Below are 27857 nucleotides of genomic sequence, written 5' to 3'. Positions count from 1 at the left end.
CTTTCCCCACCAATAGCAGCTTCACTGCCTCACCTTCGTAGTTTGCTTGCGTGCAGTAAAAAAGAGAATAAATGAGCCTTTGAGATTTAATTAATAACAAGATAGAATTAAATTTTTGACCTTTTATGTTTAAGGAGAGCCTGTTATCTACTGTTTATTGGAGGACCTTTCACCGTAGGAATGTTCCGAGCAATAAAGCAGAATAAAGTGCAAAGCGTTCGGCATGCTCGGCTGGTTTGAATCGTTCACAGAATAAGCATCTCCGGTCCTGTTTAAAACCTGTTACTTTTACCAGTCTAACGAAGGGTGGAAGTCTACAATGATAAATTTTGACCTTTTGACCTTCTGTGTGTTTATGAATGCTTTTCTGCCAGGTCAATTTATTGCTGCTATTTGATACGTTCAGGTTTAAATTAGGTGCAAAGCCCTCTACTTCGCTCTTTCTCCAAGACCCTGGTAAATCTTAATCAGCCTCTGGCTGGATATCCAATACTTTGTAAGCCCTCTTATCATGCGCTTTAATTTCTGCCTGTAACAACTGCCTGCTGACTAAGCTTCACTCGTGCTATGACCCTATGTTAACAAGGACTTGAAATAGTTGGAGGACTACTTGGATTCTGCTAATCTTCAGCCTTCATGATGTTGTAAAAGGTGATCTTCAATTGTTACGTTCCTTCGTTACCTCAGTCTCCTTTCCACAGGTTACTTGTATGGACACTTGAGATGTTACTGAGCCAGCCAATCTTGAGAGCTGTAGCCCAGCTGACAGAACGACATCTGCCGCAGTTTTTCCAAAACAATTGTTTATAAACTGCACTGGCAGCTGATGAGTTATTGCAGCAATTTCAGGAGTTATCCTGCACCTTATCATTTTCATAAGTAAATGCAAGACTGTTAAGCATTCCCAACATTTTCCCATCCTTATTCTAATTTTAATAACGTTACTTTAAAGACGTCATTATTGTGATTACTGATGTAGCAGTCAGACATAGTGCATTGGATGCCTCTTCTTCTTTTCCTCTTCCCCCCCCCCCCCCCCCCGTTCTCCCTCCTCCTCCTCAAGTTCCTGCTCTACAGTTCATCTCATTATGGTTGATGGAAAAGGCTTTTCTATTTCATTTATCTTGTTGTTTTGCATACTAATTGTACTAATTGTTCTGGAAGGTGAGGTGAAGGGAGTGATTTCCAGGAAGGCAATCTAATGGCAGCCAACTTGGAGGAACCTGGAGAAACAATGAGTTGGCTTCCAGTTGTCCACAATGCAAGTCCCTTACTAATATGGTGTATTAGCAACAAATTAACACATTTGTGTTTTACATATCATATCCAAAAATATCCTTGAATATTCCCCATGACCAAGTCCAGACTCTAATGATGCGGTTTCTTTTCTATATCTAATGTTCGTTCCTGTTGTAAATGGTCACTTTGGTGGAAAACCAACATGTTGGATCAACGTCATTCTGTTGTATTTTGTTAGTTCCTCACCAAAGATGTAAAACTCAGAAAATTGCAGAAGCTGAAAATCTGAAACAAAAAATGGAGAATTCAGCAGGTGTGGAAAGAGAAGTAGGGTTGACATTGGTCTCACATTGGCTCCAGTGGAGGCACTGCCTCACATTGACAAAGGTTCAATCATGACCTTGGATACTGAATGTGCCAAGCTTGCATGCTCTCCCTGGGCCATGTGGATTTCAACCAGATGCTCTGGTTTCCTCCCCCACCCAAAAGACATGTGGGTGGGCAGGTTAGTTGCCCCCAAGCATGCAGGTAAGTGGAATAATTTGGGAGGAGCTGATGAAAATTGGGAGAATTTGGGAATTTCTATTAACGTAGGATTGGTGTAAGATGGATGGTTGACGATAGTGGAAACTGAATGGGCCATACAACTGTGTTGTATCCCTCCATGACTGTGTGATTCAACAACATTTCAGGTCAAACACCCTTTGTCATTTCGGAAGATGAACCATTACTCTGAATTGTTAACAATGTTTCTCTCTCCACTTAGGCTACATATCCTCATGAAAGATTCTCTAGAGGGAAACATTAACATCAGTGAGTGCAAGGCAGGGAGTTAAATAATACACAGGTTTGATTTTACTGAGATTACAAGCAACCAAACCTATCACATGTGACAAGTTGGCAATTTAAACATGCAATAAGACTGGCAGCCTCTGATGCCACCCGTTCTGTAGGTTTTACTCAAGGCAGCTTGGGAACCTGGTAAACCCAGCAGCTGATGGGAAGCTAGGACATCCTCAGTAAATTGCTGTGGGCCGGGAGATGCATAAGTGTTTTCCAAGGTTCCTCCAATCTGTTCCATCATTAGCTTTCCATCATGCAAGTGACACTCCAGAACACAAAACCCCCTCCTATCTACCCATGTCTGGGGTTAAGCATTGATTTTCCACACCCACATCCCTCCTTTGGAAGCAGTGATCAGATGTAACCACTGCTGCCATTTCCTCTGGAGTGTCTGACTTCCAAGCAGGAATCCTGCTTAAACAAAAACATATCATCGTGTAGAATTGGGAAAACCCAACTTGCTTATTTCTGTCTTAAGCTCTATCCTTTCTCGTGTAGTTATCCATTCTGTTGTTTTCAATAATTGTGCCATGTGTTGCTTTGGTCATTGTAATTTGTCAGTGTTATGAAATTAAGGACATGCAATTAGAGTCAATATTTGCACATTCTGTGATTGCACAAAGTGTGATAGAAGAACTGTGGCATCCAAACTGTGACAGATAAAAAAAAAGCAGGCTCTGTCAAAGCATTTTAAGTAAATATGTTTCAATTTTAGTGATTTATCTTCATAAAAATATTGGACATCATGTCTGTTAATATATTAATGTCTGTACATTGACAAGACATTTAATTAAAACTCTACAGGGAACTTCTGAATTTCATTTACTTCCATCAACAAGATGCATGAAATACAGTAAATGTATTTGCACAATCTACTAATGTGGACATTCGGTTTTCAGTAGATACAAAAGCTTTTATTACATAGCACCTACACAACAAAAGAAAATATCCCAAGGATGTCACAAAAACATAATTTAAAGAAAATTAGCCCAGAACTCTTTAGAAGATATTGGAATAAAAGCTTAGTTAAAGTGGTTAGTTTTATGAATATCTTACAGTAGCAAAGAGAGGCAGGGTGATTAAAAATAGAACTCCAGAGTACAGAGTATTAGCAGATGAAGGCACAGCTACAACAGCGAAGTGATTAAACGTTAGACTGCTGCCTTGTATTTACATATTTCCTCTAGGCACTGGTTAAACGGCAGTTTGTAAGAACAGCTTCATCAGATATCAGTCGGCAGTACTGTAGCAAGATATGACAGAGAGGCAGCTGTATCCTCCAGCTTTTTCCTCTCTCTCTTTTTAGTTGTATTTTGGAGGTTCAAAACTGACTTTTGGTCACTTGTCCTGTTATGGGCACCAAATACCAGTTGTTCTCTCTTGGACTCCTTTCCCAAAATTCCGTTCCATTAAAATTGATGATTAGACAAGATACTCGGAATCTTGATAAATGCAAGGGAGGAAGGAATAGAGGGATTTCACTAATCAGATGTGATGAAGAGGGGTAGTAAGAATGTGGCATGGAGCATAAACTGCAGCATGGACATGTTAGCAAATACTGTCTCCATGCCGTAAACAGTCCACCATATAATCAAGTGTGCCTTTAGTTTATTAAATGTGCACTGTCAGATTTTTGAATAAATCACTGTCTCCAAGATTCTGCAGCATAAGAACATCACGACAATTATTGATCATTCTGCTAGTCTATGTCATAGAAATGAGCCACCCAGCTTAATCAAACATTCCATAGCAAATTACTAAGTACACATCCACATTCATTTTAAATGCGAGAGACTTTCCACTTTATTACCCCTGAATATATATTTCTTGTACTCAACTCCCCTGCAACCCTTCTACGTTGTGCTTTGAATCTCTGCCGCCTGGTTTTCAAAGGCAGTAGAGAGTTGCCTCCTTGAGCTACTGCAGTGCTTCTCCCACAATGTTTTTGGATAGGGAGTTCCAAGATCTAGATTCAGGAATGATTTTCAAGTCAGGGATGTTATTTGATTTGAAGAGGAAACTGTAGGTGATGATTGATCCCCTGTGCCTACTATCCTTGTACATTTTATTGGTAAGAATTGTAAGATGATGCCAAAGAAATTTCATCAAGTAACTGGCACACACCTTATAGTCAAGATGCACAGTACATGATGGCGCCAGTGACCAACATGACTAATGGTGATGTCCTGCGGACAGTTCACAAAGCTACTTTATCTTCTCCTTCTTCTTTTAAATACTGTATACATCTACTACTAATCTGTGTGTGATTGGAGCCTGTAAGTTACATTTTGATCATGTGTTTTTGAGCCAACTGAGTGATCTAGAACTTTTGCTGTCTTTGAGGGAGTTTGGCGTGGTTGAGAGCGAAGTTGAAAATGGAATATGCAGCCAAATGGCAGAGCATGAACCCATTATAGGATCAATTTTTCACTGATCTTACCAATAAAGCATTGAGCAAGATTGAAATCAACAAGGATGAGGGCAGAAGACTAGCACTGTCTGCCTGCATTTGACTGGTCTCTCGCTTCCTCTGCTTGCTGCTGTCAGAGGAAGGTGCAGGACTCTTGGGTCTTGGCAAGGTTTGATTGGCACAGTTAGTGGATTGTACTCATTTTTAAAGGTTTATATTATATGTGTTTCTGGTATCTAGTTACACCTTTTTCAATTGCTATTTTGCGTGATTTTGATTGGGGCACTGTGACATGGACTTGCTCTGAGGCCTGCAGTACATCACTAAATTGAAATGAACATTTCTAGTCTGTTTCAAGGACTCTGCAGTTTGATGCTTAGTATTTTATGTGCTATTCACTCTATGTTGCTGTTTGCATGATTTGTTTTTTTTGTGTGTTGGTGTTTGATGTTTTCTTTGAATATGTTCCATGGTGTTTCTTTGTTTCATGCTGCCTGTGGGAAGACAAATCTTCATCTAGTTAGCTTAACATGCATAATTTTACATATTTTTTCACAGACATGCTGAGCCAAGAACAGAGACAGAAAACAATACTCTTCCAAATCAGTTCTCGTGTACTCGACTTTATCTCTCCACAAGTGTTCTGCAACCACTAATCAGCCCAGCTTTCTTAGTCTCCTAAATCCAGTAATTTCTCACCACTCTGCCTTCTCATTTTTTTCATTTTCCATTCTGGCTATCCCTTCTCATCTCCTCATTGCCCCATCATATTCCTCTGGTGGCCCTCCACTTTCCATTTCTCACATTCCTTCTTCTCCAGCCATTTAACCCTTCCACTTATCACCCCCCTGCTTCACACTTCATCCCTCTTCCCCAACCCACTACCTTCCCTCTCACATGTCTTCACCTATCACCTGCCAGCTTGTTCTCTTTCCTCTCCTCCACCTTCTTATCCTGACTTCTTCCCCTTTCTTTTCCAGTCCCGCTGAAGGGTCCTGGCCAGAACCGTAGACTGGTTATTCCTCTCCTTAGACGCTGCCTGACATGCTGAGTTCCTCCAGCACTTTGTATATGTTGATCTGGATTTCCAGAAACTGCAGAATCTCTTTTTTTCTTGAAAGGCAGTCTGTTCTAACAAACTGTTGATCAGCTGCCCTTGCATCCCAATACGTGTCATGGTGTTAAGCTTGTTTGATAATGTTCCTTTGAAATGCATTACAATGTTGGACACATTATAGAAAAGAATGTTTGTAATGATGCACCTTTGACTTGGTTTGTTGTTGAAGAGGTTGGATCGAAGCTGTGGTATCATAATGATATTCCAAATGATGCAGAAGTGATATAATTACATCTCCTTGTCTCATTCCTACCTTTAGGTCACCTGTTTCAGATCACGCTCAGCATTGCTGGGGAAGTTCACTATGGCAGGTGTCAATTTAAAGTACAAATTCAAGTTTAATTACCATTCAGCCATACATAAATATGCATGAATACAGCCAAACAAAAGTGTGTTCCTCGAGGGTCGAGGTGCAAAATACAGTACCAACAGTCATACACATATAGCACAAATAAGATAGCAGTAAGCATACAGTAAAACAAAAACAAAAAAAAAAACAATATAACCCAAGTCCCTGAATCCATGGATGTTGGCAGCAAGAACAAACACACAACAGACTATGGACAAACGCAATCCAACTTGTCTTCCGCAGAGGGCAGCACTGATGGGAGGGGCCAGCCCCCACTCCAGCATGGACACTGCAACACATCACCTCCACTGTGACACTGTGCCATGAGGTCTAGTCTGCGCTACAACCGAGGCCACGCAGCTCTCCCACCGTTGGTCTCAACAATAAACCAGTGACCCAGACTTACAGTATTCTACATTACCAATGTCAAAAAGGTCTTGCGATCACAAAAGAAACATCCACGATGATCCCTCGCAGTTAGACTGTACATCGCCTTCACGACTCTGATGCCTTTCGAACGCAGGCATCAACATGGTCCTGAACAAGTCCAACTCCTCCACTAACGAGCAATTCGCTGATGGGGTAGACTGCAGTACCTAAAGTTCTTAATGTCCAGCAGTATTTTGCAATCATAAAAAAAAGTTTAAAAAGATAGTAACACCGCAGGGGCCACTGCGTCCGAGTGAACTGCTATCTTACCAGAATGTAAAGGGCAGAGGAAGAATGCTTTTAACCTCACATAATTGTTTTACTCCTGTCCAGGGAAGACCAAGAACGTTACAGAGTCCTCGTAAAATGCTTGAAGCTTAAACTCAAACCTTTCTGTGTGTGGCTGTTTCGAATAACTGTGTCTGAATTAAAACCATGAACTCAATTTGGAGCCTGCCTCTATTAGCTTGAGATCTTTAGTAACTAGGACAGTTACTTCCTGCAGCTGTTGTGACATAGCCTTGAAACAGTGTTTAATCATTTGAATTGTACTTAACTAAGCCCTATATGATGTCAAAGTTCAAAATAAATTTATTAACGAAGACCATATATACAACCCTGAGAATAATTTTCTTGTGGGCATTCACAGTGAATAAAAAGAAGTGAAATAATAATAATAATAATAATAATAATAAATAAGCAATAAATATTGAGTATATTAGATGAAGAGTCCTTAAAACTGAATCCATACATTGTGGGAAAAGTTCAGTGTTGGGGTGAGTAAAGCTGAGTAAGATTATCCCCTTTTTTCAAGAGCCTGATGGTTGAGGGGTAATAACTGTTCCTGAACAAGGTGGTGGGGGTCCTGAGGCTGCTGTAGCGCTTTCCTGATGTCAGCAGTGAGAAGGGAACATGGCCTGGGTAGTGGGAGTCCTTGATGACTGATTCTGCTTTCCTGTGACAGTGCTCTGTGTAGATGTGCTCAATGGTCAGGAAGCTTTACCTGTGATGGGCTAGGTTGTATCCACTACCTTTTGTAGGCTTTTTCCTTCAAGGGCAGTGGCGTTTCTACACTAGGTGTGATGCACCCAGTCAATATACTCCTCACGGCACATCTATAGAAGTTTGTCAAAGTTTTATATAACATGCCAAATCAGTAATGCTACCTGACGAACACTTTACTTGTACGTTTAGCTATAGGCAATCAATGGGACTTTCTTAAACAATGACACTTTCTCCTGATGTGTTTTTGCATCTTTATTCTTCATAATGCATCAAGAGTTAAGCTGAGACCTTATGCCAACAGAAATGTATAAATGTAATAAGACCATAAGACATAGGAGCAAATTTACACCAGTTGACCCAACGAGTCTGCTCTACCATTTGATCATGGCTGATTTATTTTTCCTTCTCAACACCATTCTCCCGCCTTCTACCTGTAGCCGTTGACACCTTTACTAACCAAGAACCTATTAGCCTCCGCTTTAAATATACCCAATGACTTGGTCTCCACAGCCATCTCTGGCAATGAATTCCACTGATTCACTTCCCTTTACCTAAAGAGTTTCCTCCTCATCTCTGTTTTAAAGGGATATCATGCCATTTAGATCGAGTTCCAGAGCAGGGTTCCCAGCAATTTTTATGCCATGGACCCCTACCATTAACCGAGGGGTCAATGGATCCCAGGTTGGGAACTCCTGTTCTGGAGTCTCTCACTACTGGAGATATCTTCTCCATGTCCACTCTTTCTAGCCTTTCAATATTCAGTAGGTTTCAATGAGATCTCATTCCCCTTCCCCAACTCATCTTCCTGAACTCCATTGAGAACAGGCCTGGAGCCATCAAACATTCCCCAGACATTAATCCTTTCATTCCTGGGATCATTCTTGTGACCCTACTCTGTGGGACAACACAAAATTTCAAAGTGAGTATTAACTATCAAAAATCAAAGTCAAATGATAATGACCACTATATTTTCTTCATACAGCAGCGATACACTTTCCAACCAATTGTAATAACTAGTTAGGTCTAAATTTTCCCAGCTTTCTTCGTTATCTTGGCAGAAGTTGCAGAGTGAGTGATGGAGGCAGGGAGGGTTGGTGCACTCTGGAACATATCACTGGATTTTGTCAGTGATGTGAACAAGTGATGCTGTTGACATTTTTATTATTACTGCTGTCCAGCAAAGAAATTTTAAGCACAAGATTACGCACTATAGAGTATAACAATTCCCCTTCAATTTGGCATCTTATCAGTTAATTGTTCAATCTACGCTGCACTCTAATCATGCTTTTCACTTCTCGACCAGCTGGGACCACATCTCTTAGTCTCTGTAAATTCACAGCTACAGAGTTCAATCATTCCCTGTACGACAACTGGGTGTCCCCGCTTGGCTTCGACAGCTTTAGAGAGGCAGCACAATAGAATTCTATTCCTTCCTGTTGGCTCCTTACCCCCACCCAGCAAGGATCATTGATCTCTTAATGGCACTTACGATATCCATTGTCAGAGGACAGATTGCCCTTTGCATCCAAAATACAATCATTCTAAAAAGACTCCAATGTTTACAGTGCATCACATTCCAAATACAAACCAATACATTGAAGGATCTTTGTTTCCAGATTTATGAGAGTTCTTGATCCCTTAATTTATAACACACACGTACAACAAGCAGTAAGTAAGACAAATCATATGTTGGCCTTAATTGCAAGAGAGTTGAAGTACAAAAGTAAAGAAATTGTGCTGAGATCACAAAGGGCTCTTTTGGAGTGTGATGTGCATGGTTGGCCTCTGAATCTCAAGAGGGGGAATATTAGTTAAAATGTCTGCAAATTCCAACAGCCTCTTTAGATTTCGGCGGAGGGGAAATGTGTCAGAAAATGGTTGGATAATATTCACCACTTTCATAGCACTTTATACCTGATAATTTCCACTAGTACCACAATGGAAAAAAAATCCTTAAACATATCTATTACAGTAATAACCTTTAATTATACAGCACACTTATCATAAAGTATCTTGAAGCATTTCACAGGAAGTATATTAAAGAAAAGTTGACATGGAACCAGATATGAAATATTTAAGACAAATGACCAAAACCTTGGCCAAAGTGCTAAATATTAAAAAACTGTAGTGGTGTGCTACACGCAGCGCTAAAATAATGACACGGAGTCGGTAAACTGCAATTAAAGATGATTTTATTTGAACTTCCCAGCCTTGCTTTAAAGCCTCCCTCATCCCGCCCTCCCCGGGCGCGGATGCTCCAAGGGACACGTACTTACAAACCCCCGCAGGCTTTTCTCCCTTTGTTGCGGACCTGGCCTTTGTGCCTGCACGCTGGCTATTTGTGAGCCGGTTCAAGTGCGCTAGGAAGTGGGTTGCCACATAACCCCCACCCCCAGAACCGGCGATACACCTCCCAATGTCCACAGTCTGGGCCGGACCCTGTTTGGGAGGTCGGCCTCTGCGCTGCGGTGCCAGAAACTCGACCGGTTGCGCCAGGTCCACATGGGCCGGTTTGAGTCGGTCCACCGTGAAAACCTCCTCTCGCCCCCCCAACGTCCAGCACGAATGCGGACCAGTTGTTCCGGAGCACCGTAAATGGCCCCTCGTAGGGCCATTGCAGCGGTGGCCGATGCCCGCCCCTTCGTACAAACACAAACTTACAGTTCTGCAGGTCTTTGGGTACGCAGGTCGGGTTCTGCCCATGCTGCGAAGTGGGTATGGGGGCCAGGTCACCGAGCCTCTCGCATAGTCTGCCCAGGACTGCTGCGGGTTCTTCCTCTTGCCCCCTTGGGGCTGGTATGAACACCCCGGGGACGACCAGGGGTGCGCCGTACACCAACTCTGCCGACGAGGAGTGCAGATCGTCTTTGGGTGCCGTGCAGATGCCGTGTAGGACCCAGGGAAGCTCGTCCGCCCAGTTGGCTCCTCGCAGGCGGGCCATGAGGGCCGACTTCAGGTGACGGTGGAAACACTCCACTAGTCCATTCAACTGCAGGTGGTAGGCAGTGGTGTGGTGCAGCTGAGTCCCCAAAAGGCTGGCCATAGCTGACCACAGGCTGGAGGTGAACTGGGTGCCTCTGTCGGAGGTAAAGTGGGCCAGTACACCAAAGTGGGACACCCAGGTGGCGGTCAGTGCCCGGGCGCAAGATTCAGAGGTGGTGTCGGTGAGCGGGATCGCCTCTGGCCATCTTGTGAAGCAGTCCACGATAGTCAGGAGGTGCCGCGCTCCTCGCAACACTGGCAGGGGGCCCACAATATCCACATGAATGTGGTCGAATCGCCGGTGGGTGGGGTGGAACAGCTGCGGCAGAGCTTTGGTGTGCCGCTGCACCTTGGCCGTCTGGCAGTGCATGCACGTTCTGGCCCATTCACTGACCTGCTTGCAGAGTCCATGCCAAACAAACCTGCTGGAGACCATCTGGACGGTTGTCTGGATGGATGGGTGCGCCAAGTTATGAATGGAGTCGAAAACGCGTTGCCGCCAAGGTGCCGAGACAACCGGGACGGGGCTGGCCGGTGGCGATGTCACAGAGTAGGGTCCTCTCACCTGGGCCTACGGAGAGGTCCTGGAGCTGCAAACCGGAGACTGCGGTTCTGTAACTCGGGATCTCCTCGTCTGCCTGCTGTGCCTCTGCCAGCGCCTCAAAGTCTACCCCTTGGGAAAGGGCATGAACGGTAGGGCGAGAGAGCGCATCCGCCACGACATTGTCCTTACCCGAGACGTGCCGGACATCCATCGTGTATTCAGAGATGTAGGACAGATGGCGCTGCTGGGGGGACGACCAGGGATTGGACACCTTCGTGAACGTAAAGGTAAGCGGTTTGTGGTCCGTGAACGCGGTGTAGGGCCTACCTTCTAGGAAGTACCTGAAATGTCGGATTGCCAGGTATAGCGCCAACAGTTCCCGGTCGAAAGCACTGTATTTGAGCTCGGGTGGTCGCAGGTGTTTGCTGAAAAATGCCAGGGGTTGCCAGCGACCCGCGATGAGTTGCTCCAGTACCCCATCGACTGCCGTGTTAGATGCGTCCACTGTGAGGGCGGTAGGGATGTCCATTCTGGGATGTACTAGCATCGCGGCGTTCACCAAGGCTTCCTTTGTTTGAATGAAAGCGGCGGCGGACTCCTCGTCCCAGGTAATGTCCTTGCCCAGACCTGACAGCAGGGCGAACAGGGGCACATGATCCGGGCAGCTGAAGGGAGGAAGTGGTGGTAGAAATTGACCATACCTACGAATTCCTGAAGGCCTTTGATCGTGGTGGGTCGGGGGAAATGGCGGACCGCATCTACCTTAGCGGGCAGAGCAGTTGCCCCGTCTTTAGTAATCCTGTGGCCCAGGAAGTCAATGGTGTCGAAGCCGAACTGGCATTTGGCCGGGTTGATCGTTAGACCGTAGTCACTCAGCCGGGCATAGAGTTGACGGAGGTTGGACAGATGCTCCTGACAACTGCTGCTGGCTATGAGGATGTCGTCCAAATAGATGAATGCGAAGTCCAGGTCCCGTCCCACCACGTCCATTAACCGCTGGATCGTCTGTGCGGCATTCTTCAGGCCAAACGGCATGCGGAGGAACTCGAAAAGGCCAAACGGGGTGATGAGAGCCGTTTTGGGGACGTCGTCAGGATGCATCGGGATTTGATGGTATCCTCGGATGAGGTCTACCTTGGAGAAGATCCGTGCACCGTGCAGGTTTACTGCAAAGTCCTGAATGTGCGGCACCGGGTAGCAGACTGGTGTGGTAGCCTCGTTCAGCCTGCAGTAGTCACCGCACGGTCTCCAGCCCCGTCGCTTTGGACACCATGTGCAGTGGGGAGGCCCATGGGCTGTCGGACCGCCGGATGATCCCCAATTCCTCCATCCGCTTGAACTCCTCCTTTGCCAGTCGGAGCTTGTCCGGGGAAAGCCACCAAGCACGGGCGTGGAGGGGTGGTCTCTGGGTCGGGATGTGGTGCTGTACGCCGTGCCTGGGCATGGCCGCTGTGAACTGCGGTGCCAGATCCGATGGGAAATCCGCCAGGACCCTGGTGAAGTCGTTGTCGGACAGCGTGATGGAGCCGAGGTGAGGGGCTGGCAACTGGAGTGCACCCAGGGAGAACGTCTGAAAGGTCTTGGCGTGGACCAGTCTCTTCCTGGGCAGGTCGACTAGCAGGCTGTGAGCCCGCAAAAAATCCGCACCCAGAAGCGGTTGGGCTACGGCGGCCAGTGTGAAGTCCCACGTGAACTGGCTGGAGCCGAACTGTGGCTGCACCTGACAGGTGCCATAGGTCCTTACTGTGCTGCCGTTCACAGCCCTCAGGGGGGGACCCGGTGCCCTGTTGCGGGTGTTGTAACTCTTCGGAGGTAAGACGCTGATCTCGGCACCGGTGTCGACCAAAAAACGGTGTCCCGACTGCTGGTCCCACACATACAGGAGGCTATCCCGATGGCCAGCTGCCGTAGCCATCAGCGGCGGCTGGCCCTGGTGTTTCCCGGGAACTGGCAGGGCAGGTAACAACGGCGGGCTTCTGCGCCCCACCACTGGTGGTAGAAACACCATTGTTCGTTGGGCTCCCCACCCCTGCCTCTGGGGTTAGCGGGCTCTGCGGCCGGGCCTGGACTGGTTTGCTGCTGGGACCGTGGCCTGGTGATCTGTGAGACGGACGCCCCATTCACCTTCTTGGCATTCCACAGCAAGTCCACCCAGGCTGCCACCTTCCGGGGGTCGCTGAAATCCGCGTCGGACAGCAGCAGGCATATGTCCTCGGGCAGCTGCTCCAGGAATGCCTGCTCAAACATGAGGCAGGGTGTGTGTCCGTCGGCGAGAGACAACATCTCATTCATTAAAGCCGATGGAGGTCTGTCTCCCAAGCCATCCAGGTGCAGTAAACGGACAGCTCGCTCGCACCGTGAGAGTCCGAAAGTCCTGAGGAGCAGGGCTTTGAATTCCGTGTAATTGCCGTCTGCTGGGGGAGACTGTACGAACTCCGCAACCTGGGCCGCTGTGTCCTGGTCGGGGGAGCTCACCACGTAGTAGTAACGGGTGTCCTCTGAGGTTATCTGCCGAACGTGGAATTGGGCTTCTGCTTGCTGAAACCATAGGTGAGGTCGCAGCGCCCAAAAGCTTGGCAGTTTCAACGAAACCACATGAACAGATGCGGCATCTGTCATCTCCGGTCCAAAAATCGTTTGCACCGTCAGAGTCACCAATTGTAGCGGTGTGCTACATGCAGCGCTAAAATAACGACACGGAGTCGGTAAACTGCAATTAAAGATGATTTTATTCGAACTTCACAGCCTTGCTTTAAAGCCTCCCTCATCCCGCCCTGCCCAGGCGCGGATGCTCCAAGAGACACGTACTCACAAACCCTCGCAGGCTTTTTCCCCTTTGTTGCAGACCTAGCCTTTGTGCCTGCACGCTGGCTATTTATGAGCTGGTTCGAGTGCGCTAGGAAGTGGGTCGCCACAAAACAACTTAAAAGATAAGAGGCAAATAAAGAGGTGTAATGGTTTAGATGTGAAATGCAGATTGGGCTTGGGCAGCTGAAAAAGGTGATAGAGTGAATAAAATTTAGGGCACAATTTTATTCTGCACCGTCTCTACCTGTTCAGCATCATACTGCAGGTAGATCTAAATTAAGATTATCACTGCAATAGTTCTGCTGCTTACTTGAGTCCAAAGAATAACATCCTAAATCCAGCAACTGGCATAATACAAGTATATTAATACAACCAGCATATAAACCATCAAAGCAACTAACTGATGGTGTTGCATTCTCAAAAGAAAAATATATTTATTTGAAACCATTCCAGAAAATCTTTGTCTTCAGGTAGGAATATGTAATGTAGAAGTAGGATTAAACTCTTTTCTTACATTAGACAGTCATTTTGCTGCACCCTTGACCTCAAGAAATCTGTTGTTAAAGTTTATTAATTTGCCATGATTATCTGTAACTGTTCCTTACTTTTTCACATTTGTGCATCCTTCCTTTGAATAATCCCAGGATTTTCTCTTCCTGTGGATTTTCTAGTCCCGTTTTATCACAAATGAAAGCAGAATTCAAGCAGAACCCATCATAAATCGTCGGTAAGGCTTAGAGACAAAATTAAGCAAACAGCACGTGACTGAAGGCTGGTACCAATTTTGATATTCTTTGATCAAATAACATCTGTACTGTTGAGAAAATAATATGTGATGGCATTAGAAGAAGGCATCTACAGACAACATTGAATCAATTAATGAGACAGATGCAGAGTTTGAACTCCCAGGAATAGTCAATTCAGCAAGATCAATCTAAAAAAACAGAACTAGAAAGTGATTCTCTGGGTTCCAAAATTTTGTTTATATTTTTGGATCTTTTAGTGCCTATCAAAAATATAATCTTCTCATTTTCTTGGTAGCATTTTTCTTCACACTTCAATTTTTTTCTTGCATTAATGTCCCCCCAAACTACCCAAAATTATGTCAACAGAAACAGGCAAAATTAACTTTCAGTGAGATTATCAATCTGATACGGTATACTACTATCCTTTATACTAATAAAGTTAGTGGAAGTTGATTGTCCCCTGAAGAAATTATTAAAAACTGTTGTTTATTAGTTCAATGAGATTTTTAAAAATAGCTCTCATTTCTTCAGAAAACAACTAGTTTTATTAACCTCATTTTATGTGAATCTATATATTTTTAAAGAGCCGACACTCAAAATATATCCTTTATCTTCATGAGATTTTGTGCATTTCTATAACCTCAAGCAGAACCTTAAATCTTTGTCATTAGATCAAGGTCTCAGTGACTTCCAGTTTATCATCTTTTTTGTAATTTACTTTTTATTGAAGTTCATCATCAAACATTTCCATAAGATGTATTTCAGATATTATGCATATATTATCATATAGTCATACATGCCACAAATCTCCACATAATATTTATCTGAGGTATACACATAGAAAAGAGAGGAAAGAAAGAACAAGTGAAAAGAGAAAATTATGTACAAGAAGGGAGTGATTTTTTTTACAACATATTCATTGATTTGTGAGAATAAAATCAGGCCTATGAGGTGTTATGTAGTTAAACCATTTTCCCCAGTATGAATCAAATTGTTCCAACTTATGATTAATAGATGCTGTTATCTTCTCCATTTTGTAAATGTCCATTGTAATTTCCATCCATGCATTTAAGGTTGGGCTCTCCTGTGATAACCATTTCCTAGTAAGAGTCTTTTTACCAGACACCAACAGTATATTCATTAAATATTTATTGCTTTTCAACCATTCTTGAGGTACATACCTAAAATAAATGGACTTACTTTCTAAGGGTATTTCCAGTTTATTGTCTTAATGAGATTATTAGTTTAATTTCATGAGATTGTGGCTAACCTTTTACCTCAAAGTTACATCCCTGAATTAATGTACATTTCCTGATACCTTTCATGCTTAAAATTCATTCAACCCTTGTCTTGAATACACAGGTCTTTGAGTTCCAAAGAATCACAATTTCTTCACATCTCTAACCTGAACGTATGACCCTTATTTTCAGACTGTAGACGCCAGGGTTTAGACACCCCTATCTCAGGAAACATTTCACCTCTCCTTCTACTGAACTCTAAGTGCACAGGGCCAGTCTGTTTACCTTCTCAGAACAAGCCTACCATTCAGGAATCAACAGGCAATAGGCAATGCTAATTTCAGCATGATGTTAATCAGAGAAACCAACAAATATTTTTTGTGAAACTCACAACTATAGTTCTCATTCAAGTAATTTTTATATGACACAGAGTCTCCCAAAATGCTGTTGTAATGTCAAAAATGCGACAGAGTGCAAATTTCCGGCAAGTATATATTAGGGATGGAAGGAATCAGCCAATGGGAATTACTACAGCAACACTTTCCTAAAAAATTCTGGCTAATTCCTCCAAAAAAATGCAGTAAGTAAATAACAGTGGTATACCATATCAAATTGATTGCTAGAGTTTGGCGAGTGTGCATGTGGTCCATTGATTGGGCCTCCTACACATGGGTTTGCAGCCATCAGTAACAGAAATGCTCCCACACACATAGCATTTGTTATTACACAACTGGAATTTTCTTTTATATAATGTTAATATAATTTTGAAATCTATGTTAGTATAATTGTGAGATTCCCTGTAATTAATTATATATTAATAAATATGTCATACAGGGGGCGTTGGGAGCAGATCCAAATGCAAGACACGGACACTGAACTACCAGGAACAGGACTAGGCGTGAGAAGGAAGCAAGGGAAGTGGGGAAGAAAGGACGCTGGACATGACACAGGCCCTGAACGAGACAAGGATTCCAGGCCTGGGCTAGGACTTGACTAGGATAGTGGAACCAGGACATGGAACTGGGAACTAGGAGCCTGGGCTTGGACTCCGAGCCAGAGACTGGGCAAGGACCCAGAACCTGGGTCTTGACTCGGGCTCGGACTCCAGAACCAGGCAAAGACAAGGTGTGGCTACAGGACGAGGAGAGGCAACAGGACTGGACGTGAGACTCCTGGACAGGACAAGGGAACCCCAGCACCGGGCTGGGCAAGGCACATGGACAAGACAAGAACGTAAAGCTGGACCTACCTAGTAAAGGTGTGGACACAGACAGTTCCCAACACTAGGTAGCAGCAGACAGCCTGACCTAACAAGCAAAGGCATAGACACAGAGACAGTTCAAAACAACAAAAGACAGTTCCTTATCTTGTTCCAGTGGTTGAACTTGACAGCAGTGAAGGCAAGGCTCCGGGAGGAAGGTGAAGGGAAAGGACACAGACAGGAACAATCCGGCAGCCAGAGGCTGAATCCTGAAGCTATTTATGAAGCCAGCCCAAATAAGAATCAGCTGCCTCAACAGAAACTGGGGAAAACTGGAAAACCTGGAATAAGGAACATGGAACAGACTGTGAACCAGAATGTGGATTTCATGGACTGGACCATGACAGAATATAATCCATAAATTTTCTAAATAATAAAGCCTTACACGTACTTACATCATCAGTGTTTCAAGTTACAATACTGTTACAAATTGTAACAATAAACACTGAATGGAGGTCGGTAGCTCATTGTTAATAAACCACAGTCCCCCACTAAAGTTGTCTAGTCAGAACATTTTATTTTTGCACTGTGTCTGATATCGTTAGCTTGTGTTGTGAGTTGTGGTTTGTGTTTGATTGCATATTACAAAAGAAAACATTTAAGGTGCCATGCAGTTTTCAAACCATGTAAACATTTCCTGCTCAGAGCAATGGTTGGTCCGCGCAGCTGTAAAAAATTAGAGGGAATGTTGTGCGGAAGAAACTCTCTTTTGTGTTTGGGTTTTCGAGTGCGCATGTTTTTGTCTCGACCAGCTCAGTTCATAGCCCTCACACTGCAAGTTCCCCAACGTGTACCATTTCTGACATGACTGAGTAAAGTTTAACTATGCTACTCAGTTGTTGCTCTTGCTCTGCTCATATGTATCATTTTGGCAACATGGATCACAAGAAAGCCCATTTATTCTAGGGCCACAATTATAGCAAAACCAACCCCTGACACTTGGCTTCAATGGAAAAAAAACCTTTTGACTACATTGAACTCCTGCTAGTGGTAAAACTGTTGGAAGAAATGAAGTTGCTCCGCAGAACCTAGACAGAAATACTTTGATGCTCTCCATCTAAAAAATGTACCTGAGGCCTCTAGAGTAGACCAGCTCTGCCAGGCCTCATTTAACTACTTGATTCCTTCTCTCCATGACACTTGATTGTGGCTGAAACAGGGTGCTGAACTCCACTTGTATGCCCATTTGTTCACACGTGGCGTGCGAGCCTCTACCAATTAAAGGAAGACACTCAGTCGGCATGGTGTTTTTAAAGTACGTGCATGAAATCAAACTCAGTCACTTGCAGGGTTTGCATCAAGTTTAATTGACAGGTGTGCTATGCAAACCTTTCTATTAGGGTGAGAACAGGAGTGTTGCCACATGTAGCATGATTAGAAAGATATTTTAAGTTATTTCAAAGTGGCAATTTGTGAAATTTTTGTCCTTGTTTTCAATTCTCTTTATAGTCTCACCTATCCATGTTCCAGAACCTCTTTAAGCCACTATGATTTCTCCAATGCCCTGTACTTCTCACTTCCATTCAACATTAGTGGCTCTGTCCATGGTTGCTCAGAACCTGAGCTCTGGAATTGCTTGTTCAAGCCTTTCCGCTTGCCTCCTTTCTGACCCGGAATGCAGATAGTAAAATATTCCAAAACACTCCAGAGAAGGTGTGGGGAGCAAGTATTGTACACAGAAAATAGCAGGTGCCTGGAATGGGATGTTGGGGTAGTGGTGGAAGCTGATAGGGTAGTGGCATATATAGATTTGCAGGGAACGGAGGGAAATGGATCACGTGCAGGCAGAAGACTGGTCGTTTAATATGGCATCATGTTCAGCACAGACATTGTAGCCAAAGGGCCTGTTCCTATACTGTACTTTTCCATTCTCTTTATTACATGCTACAAGACAGGTTGAGTACTGTGGCCATGTTTATTTCAGCAAATTTGTTAGTGGAAACTAAGGTACTTTGCATTGGTTCTACTCACTGAATGCAATCCTTCTGACTCATTCAGAATGATTACTATGAAGTTACTAGCTACTTCTGGTGATTTGTCAATTAGCCATTCTCCCAGTGACTATAAAACAATAAAGTCATCACCTAATAGCCAAAACTAGCATCACTGTTCGATTTTTCTTTCACTTCTGAATAGTGCAGACAACCGTAGCACCCATTTGTTAATCTCGCACAGATTTTATGTTAGTCCAGCACAGTAAATTTTATCACCCTGTCAGTAATCAGACACATTAACAGACAAGCCTAAACTTTCTCAGACATATTGAGTGGATATCGAGAGGATAAGTTCTTTTCACCTGGTTACCTATGAAACCTGGATCTGAAGATGCAGGGCATCAGCTCCAGTGACTCTCTGCTCCCCATCTTTAGTTCTGCGTATAGGGACATCAGATGGTGACGTCCAATATATTTTTATGATATCGGGATGATAGCTTAACCCTTATTCTTACTGGAAAATCTGTAACTATAAATCCGGGACCTGTACAAAAAGGATGGGTTGCACTTGAATCCGAGGGGGACCAGTATCCTGCCAGGAAGGCTTGCTAAGGCTATTGGGGAGAGAAACTAGAATTGTTGGGTGTTGGGAACCAAACTGAAGAGATGGAGGAAGGGGCTGTTAGCTCACAAATAGAGAAAGCTCGTAGACAGTGTGAGAGGGAGGATAGGCAGGTGATAGAGAAGGGATGCGCTCAGACTGATGGTTTGAGATGTGTCTATTGTAATGCAAGGAGTATTATGAACAAAGCCGATGAGCTTAGAGCATGGATCAATACTTGGAGCTATGATGTTGTGGCCATTACAGAGAATTGAATGGCTCAGGGGGAGGAATGGCTACTTAGAGTATCAGGCTTTAGATGTTTCAGAAAGGACAGGAAGAGAGGCAGAAGAGGTGGGGGACGAGGCACTGTTGATCAGAGATAGTGTCACGGCTGCAAAGGTGGAGGAAGTCATGGAGGGATTGTCCACTCTGTGAGTGGAAATTAGGAATAGGAAGGGGTCAATAAATCTACTGCATGTTTTTTATAGAACACCCAATAGTAACAGGGACATCAAGGAGCAGGTATGGAGACAGATTCTGGAAAGGTGCAATAATAACAGGGTTGTCGTGGTGGGAGATGCTAATTTCTCAAATATTGATTGGCATCTCCCTAGAGCAAGGGGTTTAGATGGGGTGGAGTTTGTTAGGTGTGTTCAGGAAGGTTTCCTGACAATATATGTAGATAAGCCTACAAGAGAAGGGGTTGTACTTGATCTGGGATTGGGAAATAAACCTGGTCAGGTGTCAGGTGTCTCAGTGGGAGAACGTTTTGGAGACAGTGATCATAATTTTATCTCCTTTATCATAGCATTGGAGAGGGATAGGAACAGACAAGTTAGGAAGGTGTTTAATTGTGATAAGGGGAAATATGAAGCTATCAGACAGGAACTTGGAAGCATAAATTGGGGACAGATGTTCTCAGGGAAATGTACGGCAGAAATGTGGCAAATGTTCAGGGGATATTTGCGTGGGGTTCTGCATAGGTACGTTCCAATGAGACAGGGAAAGGGTGGTAGGATACGGAAACCATGGTGTACAAAGGCTGTTGAAAATCTAGTCAAGAAGAAAAGAAAAGCTTACAAAAGGTTCAAAGAATTAGGTAATGATAGAGATCTAGAAAATTATAAGGCTAGCAGGAAGGAGCTTAAGAATGAAATTAGGAGAGCCAGAAGGGGCCATGAGAAGCCCTTGGCAAGCAGGATTAAGGAAAACCCCAAGCTATTCCACAAGTATGTGAAGAGCAAGAGGATAAGACATGAGAGAATAGGACCAACCAATGTGACAGTGAAAAGTTTGTATGGAACCGAAGGAGAGAGCAGAGGTACTTAATGAATTGCTTCAGTATTCACTACGGAAAAGAATCTTGGTGATTGTAGGGTTGACTTACAGCAGAGTGAAAAGCTTTGAGCATATAGACATTAAGAAAAAAAGATGTGCTGGAGCTTTTGGAAAGCATCAAATTGGATAAGTCACCGGGACCAGACAAGATGTACCCCAGGATAATGTGGGAGGTGAGGGAGGAGTTTGCTGATCCTCTGGCGATGATCTTTGACTCACTAATGGGGACAGGAGAGGTTCCGGAGGATTGGAGGGTTGTGAATGTAGTTCCCTTATTTAAGAAAGGGAGTAGAGATAGCTCAGGAAATTATAGACCAGTGAGTCTTACTTCAGTGGTTGGTAAGTTGATGGAGAAGATCCTGAGAGGCAGCATTTATGAACATTTGGAGAGGCATGATATGATTAGGAATAGTCAGCATGGTTTTGTCAAAGGCAGGTCATGTTTTACGAAATTGATTGAATTTTTTTGAAGGTGTGACTAAACACATTGATGAAGGTAGAGCAGTAGATGTAGTATATATGAATTTCAACAAAGCATTTGATAAGGTACCCCTTGCAAGGCTTATTGAGAATGGAAGGAGGCATGGGAGCCAAGAGGACTTTACTTTGTGGATCCAGAATTGGCTTGCCCACAGAAGGCAAAGATTGGTTGTAGTCGAGTCATATTCTGCATGGAGGTCAGTGACCAGTGGTGTTATGGGACGCCTTCTCTTCATGATTTTTGTAAAAGGCCTGGAAGACGAAGTGGAGGGATGGGCTAGTAAATTTGCTGATGACACAAAGGTTGGGGGTGTTGTGGATAGTCTGGAGGGTTGTCAGAGGTTACAGCAGAACATTGGTAGGATACAAAACTGGGCTGACAAGTAGCTTATAAATGTGAGGTGGTTCATTTTGGTCAGATATGATGACAGAATATAGTATTAATGGTAAGACTCTTGGAAGTGTCCAAGTCCATAGGACACTCAAAGCTACTGTGCAGGTTGACTCTGTGGTTAAGAAGACATACAGTGCATTGGCCTTCATCAACCGTGGGATTGAGTATAAGAGCCGAGAGGTAATGTTACAGCTATATAAGATCCTGTTGGACCCCACTTGGAGTACTGGCTCAGTTCTGGTCACCTCACTCCAGAAAGGATGTGGGAACCATAGAAAGGGTGCAGAGGAGATTTACAAGGATGTTGCCTGGATTGGGGAGCATACCTTATGAGAATAGGTTGAGTGAACTCGGCCTTTTCTCCTTGGAATGATGGAGGATGAGAAGTGACCTGATAGTGGTGTGTAAGATGATGAGAAGCATTGATCGTGTGGATAGTCAGAAACTTTTTCCCAGGGCTGAAATAGCTAATATGAGAGGACACAGTTTTAAGGTGTTTGGAATTTGATACAGAGATGTCAGGGGTAAGTTTTTTATGCAGAGAGTAGTGAGTGCGTGGAATGGGCTGCTAGCGACGGTGGTGAAAGCGGATTCGATAGGGTCCTTTAACAGACTCCTGGACAGGTTCATGGAGCTCAGAAAAATGGATGGCTGTGGGTAACCCTCCATAATTTCTAAAGCAAGAACATGTTCAGCACAGTTTTGTGAGCTAAAGGGCCTGTGTTGTGCTGTAGGTTTTCTATGTTTCTATGTTTACAACACTATTTGCTTTTTTAGACTAATCACACTCCTTAAGTTATTAAATTGAGCAATTTGTAGTCAAGGATTTTTTAAAATATTTCAGAGATAAAGAATTGGATAGAACAGAAATGGGTTCTTCAATCCATCTGCTTCCTGCCAACCATCAGGCATTCATTTACCCAAATTAGAATAGAGTCATAGAACACTACATCACAATCCATCTAGTCCATGAAAAATTATTAAACTGCTTGGTGACATCAACCTGCACCTAGACCATAGCTCCATACCCATCCCATCCATGTACTTACTCAATTTTCTCTGAAATGTTGAAATCGAATCTGCAACCGTCACTTCAAATCATTCCACACTCTGACCATGCTCTGAGTGAAGAAGTTCCCCCTCATATTTTCCTTAAACATTTTGCCTTTCACCCTTAACTCATGATTTCTAGTTCTAATCTCACCCAAACTTGGTGGAAAACGTCTGCTTGCATTTACCCTATCTATTCCCGTCATAATTTTGTATATCTCTTTCAGATCTCCCCCTCATTCACCTACACTCTAGGAAATAGTCCTAACCTATTCAACCTTTCCCTATAACTCAGATCTTCAAGTCCTGGAAACATGCTTATAATTTTTTTCTGCATTCTTTCAATCTTATTGATATCTTTCCTGGAGTTAGGTGACTATAACTGCATACAATACTCCAAATTAGGCCTTGGCAACATCTTATACAACATTAACATAACATCCTAACTCCTGTACTCAGTACTTTGAATTATGAAAGCCAATGTGCCAAAAGTTCTCTTTACAACCCTACCTACTTGTGTCAGCACTTTCAAGGAATTATGGATCTGTATTCCTGGATTCCTCTGTTAAACCAGTGCCTGACTGCTCACTGTATAAGTTCTAGTACCCTGGTTTCTCCTCCGAAAGTGCATCACTTCAAATTTGTCTTATTTTTCAGCCTATTTTTCCAGCTGATCCGGATCCCACTGCAAGCTTTGATAGCCTTCCTTGTTGTCCACTATGCCCCCAATTTTGGTGTCATCCACAAATTTGCTGATCCAGCTGCCTACATTATCACAGAACTTCGATATGGATGACAAGCAACAATGTCCCAGCACTGACCCCTGAGGCACACCACCAGTCACAGGCTTCCAGTCAGAAAGGCACTCTTCAGATGGCTTCTCCTGCAAAGCCAATGGCCAATCCAATTTACTACCTCGTCCTGAATGCCAAGTGACTGAACCTTCTTGACCAAACTCCCATGCAGGATCTTGTCAAGGGTTTGCTAGAGTCCGCGTAGATAACATCTTTGCCTCGTCTTCATCAACTTTCCTGGCAACTTCTCGAAAAACTCTATAAGATTGGTTAGACATAATCTACCGTGCACAAAGCCTTGTTGACTGTCCCAAATCAGTACCCAGTCATCCAAATATATAAACCAGTCCCTTAGAATACCTTCACATAACTTACCCACTCCTGATAATAGGTTTACCAGCCTATAACTTCCTGGTTTGTTCTTAGAGACTTCCTTAAACAATGGAACAGCATTAGCCATCCTCGATTCCTCTGGCACCTCACCAGCTGCCGAGGATATTTTAACTATCTCTGCTTTGTCCCCTACAATGTCTGCACTAGTTTCCCACTAGGTCTGAGGGAACACCTTGTAAGGTTGTGGGGACTTATCCACCTTAATTTGCCTCAAGACAGTGAATACCTCCTTCTCCGCAATCTGTATACAGACCATGACCTCACTGCAGTTTTCCCGCACTTCTATAGACTCTGTGCTGTTTCTCGAGTAAACGCAGATGTAAAATATCCATTTACAATCTTCCCCATCTCTTTAGCTCTATGCCTAGATGGCCTCTCTGAACTTCCAGAGGACCAATTTTGTCCCTTGGTATTCTTTCGTTTTTTATATAATCTGTCGAAGTCCTTGGGATTTTCTTTCATTTTGTCCACTAGAACAACCTCATGTCTTTTTGTAGCCCTCCTGATTTCCTTCCTGTGTTCTCTTGCATTTCTTATACTCCTCAAGTACCTGATTTGTCCCTTCCTGCCTATATCTGTATGCACCTCCTTCTTCTGCTTAACCTTAATTCTTTCTTTTCAAGTCTTTTTATTATTATTCAAAAATACACAGGTACATCGAAGTAACAACACTTACAATGCCTCAAAAACTTATCTTAAAGATTGAAAATTTTTGTGAATGAAAAAAAACCCCTACTAAGCAAGTAAAGTGAGGAAAAAATAACCCATTGAGGGCACAACCCCGGAGTCATGTGTCATATAGAAAGCTTCTAAAAATAGACATCAAACCGCCAACAAGAAGAGAAAAATATATCAAAACAAAATTTACATTTAGATCATGGAGGAAATCTATCAGTTAACTGAAATGATAGTAACGAGCAAATGAGCCCCATCTCTTCTCAAAATCAAATAAAGGTTCAAAGGTTTGCTTAACCTTAATTCTATACTAATCCCAATTTACTCACCCTATATTCTGTCAGCTCTCTTGGGATTCAACCACTCACCTACACACTTGGTGACGATTTCTTCTGGCCAATTAACCCACCAAAACACACATCTTCAGGACATTCAAGGAAACCAGAGGACCTACAGGAAAGCTGCATGGCCAAATTTCACATGGGCAACTCTGAATGCCAGGAGCAAACCCAGATCGTTGAGGAGCTGTGAGGAAGCAGCTCGACTGGCTGCACGACTCTGCCACCCGCTCTATGTAGCCTATAGATGGGGAAAATACACTTCTGGTTGATTACATAAGTAGTGTGATGAATTCCATTACACTCATCAGTCCTTCATTAGAATGCTTTCCCGTATGGCTTCCCATTACTGTGTTCTCCTGTAGACTTTGGCTATTAAGAATGTGCATAATGAATTTATTAATCACAATGTGGAGCAAAATGAAAACAATAAAACAGAACTCAAGCAGTGCTATAGCCTATTAACTCAATTACTTGTTGACTCTATGCTTATAATCTTTTTAGCTCACAAGTCATTGAAATTCATGATAATCTATTTTGATCCAATTTATTTAAAGCTATTAAATTATGGCAATATGAAATAAGCATCTATAAAAAGTGCCACAGTCTTTTTTTAAAATTACAACTATTTATTAAAAGTTTTTAAAGTAACATAATATTTGTTAGATAATACCAAAATAAATACTACTAACTTCAGAGGATTTCTGGAATAAAGTTTCCAACAAAAAAATGAAATATTGTGTATCTAGAGATGAGAATCACCTGTGAAGTTGGATTTTATAGAAATAAAAGTAGGCATTACTAAGTACAATTTATAAAGTATTTTTGTTCACCAGAATGGCATAATAAGAGTTGTAAGATTTCTAAAGGATTCAATCTATTGCAAACATAAAAGGAAGAGGAGAAAGCTGCTTAATTTCATTCAGTTAAAGTTACATTCAATATTATAATTTGGATGAGTTCACATTTTACTTGAACACAATCTTCAAGGATACAGAATTTTCTACCGTCAGGATTCAGTTCACTCAACAGGCTTTAGTAAATGAACAGGCAGGCAGGAGCTTAGTTTGGCATGTTATTCAGTGAGTAGCTGAACCACAAAGACTGTGAACTTCACATCCTTGATCTCTTGTGAGTTGGCTCATCGTAGCTGCTGAATGATGAGGATGTGATAATTGGTGACAGCAACCTTGGAGTTTTACTTAGCACTTGCAACGTGACTTGTCAGGACGTGAATTGAATCTGCTGGTTGGATCATCTGTTACTCCAGGCAGTGAGCCTAGTGCTCCTGGTATTTTCCTGGTGGTCTCCCATATAACTCCTAACCAGGTCTGAGTAAGTTCAAATGGGTACTAACAGCAGGAAGCAACAAAACTATGGATCAGTGGCTCCCCAGAGTTTGGTTAAAGAGAGGTAAATTGCCTAGGGTCACCACAGGTAGTCTCAGGTTGGAAGAAGAATATATGATCGCTGGACTAGGTTCTGTTGTTTCACTATAACATCTCCTGTCAACTATTATTACTGAGGCTTAATAACCAAAAAAGGTACAGAGACTAGTGCTGAAAGCTGATTCCCATGTTTACAACTGGCCAAGTTCTTCCCAATAGTCTAAAGCTGAATGATAGACTGAATGGACTCTCTTTGTGTTCTGTGGTTTTATGTATCCCAAAAGCAAACATTGCCTTCAACTGCAAAGTATATGGAAAGGATTTACAACCACAAGTAGTTAGAGGGAAAAAAATCAAAGACGTATTTGCTCTTCACTTTCTTCCTGGAGGAAACCGGAACGAGTTTAGAATTGAACAGCATGACTAACACTACACAAATCGTTCATTTTCTCTCCCAAGGTGAAGTCTGATATTAAAATGAATAGTTTCACAGCAAACTGTGATCAGAGAGTTACATTCAGTACTGTTCAACTTTAATTTGTTTTAATAATTCACTTGAGAAGTCAGAACATGTAGAACACTACAACTGTAATACAATGAATGTTGTAAATTAAGCAGCTGTGATTTATATTTCAAAGGATGTGGGCTGTCTCCACTCTGTGGAAAACATTATGTGGAGGTTAAGCTATGTTTCATGAAGTATATTTTGTAATAACCCATTCACAACTTAAGCTTTATGGGTTTAGCCATCACTTGTGGTAAAACATATACCTACTTTTAAAGAAAAACATAACATTTGTGACTAAAGATATTACTACATGATTTTATTTCACATGACATTGTTATTCCATAGATTTATCTTAAGGTAGAACAATACTCTATCAAGGTTTTTGACACCTGGTGGAAGATACTATATAAAATATCGAAGATTTCTTTTGACCCCTAGGATCATAGGAGTCGGAGGAGTAGCCAAGAGAGAAGCTCTCTTCTGACTGAAATCTACCAGCAAGTGCACTTCAAGGAACGTAACCTGCAAGACTGCAGAGGCAAAGTGGAATGAGGCTTTTACTGACCATGGTAAAGACATAACCATGCTCTAAATCTCTGTATTTCATTGCTAGCATTCTGTCATCTCTTTGCCTCTAACTAAAAAGGTCACTGGTTCTTATTCCATTTTAGTGATTGGGTCACAGAAACTTGGGTTGATTTTCATGGTGCAGCAATGGGGAAATGATGCACTGTTGGAGGTGTTGTCTTTTAACTTCTTCGAGTACAGTAGCATAATTTTGAAGTTGACTGGACAGTAATAAAATTTAAAAGTCACGCGGCATGAAAGCCAGCACTTCACCACTGAGTCCACAACAACCATCAAGCACCAGTCTAGACTAATCCAAATTCATTCTCTACATTCCCATAGGGAATCTCAGAGCATGTGAACAACTCTGCAGTGGGTAGTTCAATGTCGTTTTTGGAACAAGTGCCTGCTGGTCAAAAAGCC

The 27857-nt window shown here is 42.9% G+C and overlaps 1 long non-coding RNA gene across 1 annotated transcript; it reads left to right on the top strand.

Annotated features, from left to right (window-relative positions):
• Positions 1–266: 266 nt before the first annotated feature.
• Positions 267–27857, top strand: LOC132403008 (uncharacterized). Its single transcript, XR_009515154.1, has 3 exons — positions 267–651; positions 27306–27436; positions 27777–27857. It is a non-coding gene; the product is annotated as an uncharacterized LOC132403008 (long non-coding RNA).

Source organism: Hypanus sabinus, chromosome 12 (assembly GCF_030144855.1).
Source record: "Hypanus sabinus isolate sHypSab1 chromosome 12, sHypSab1.hap1, whole genome shotgun sequence".
Lineage (NCBI taxonomy): Eukaryota > Metazoa > Chordata > Chondrichthyes > Myliobatiformes > Dasyatidae > Hypanus > Hypanus sabinus.
Note: the sequence above shows the minus strand (reverse complement) of the source record. Positions and strands in the feature narration are given on the sequence as shown.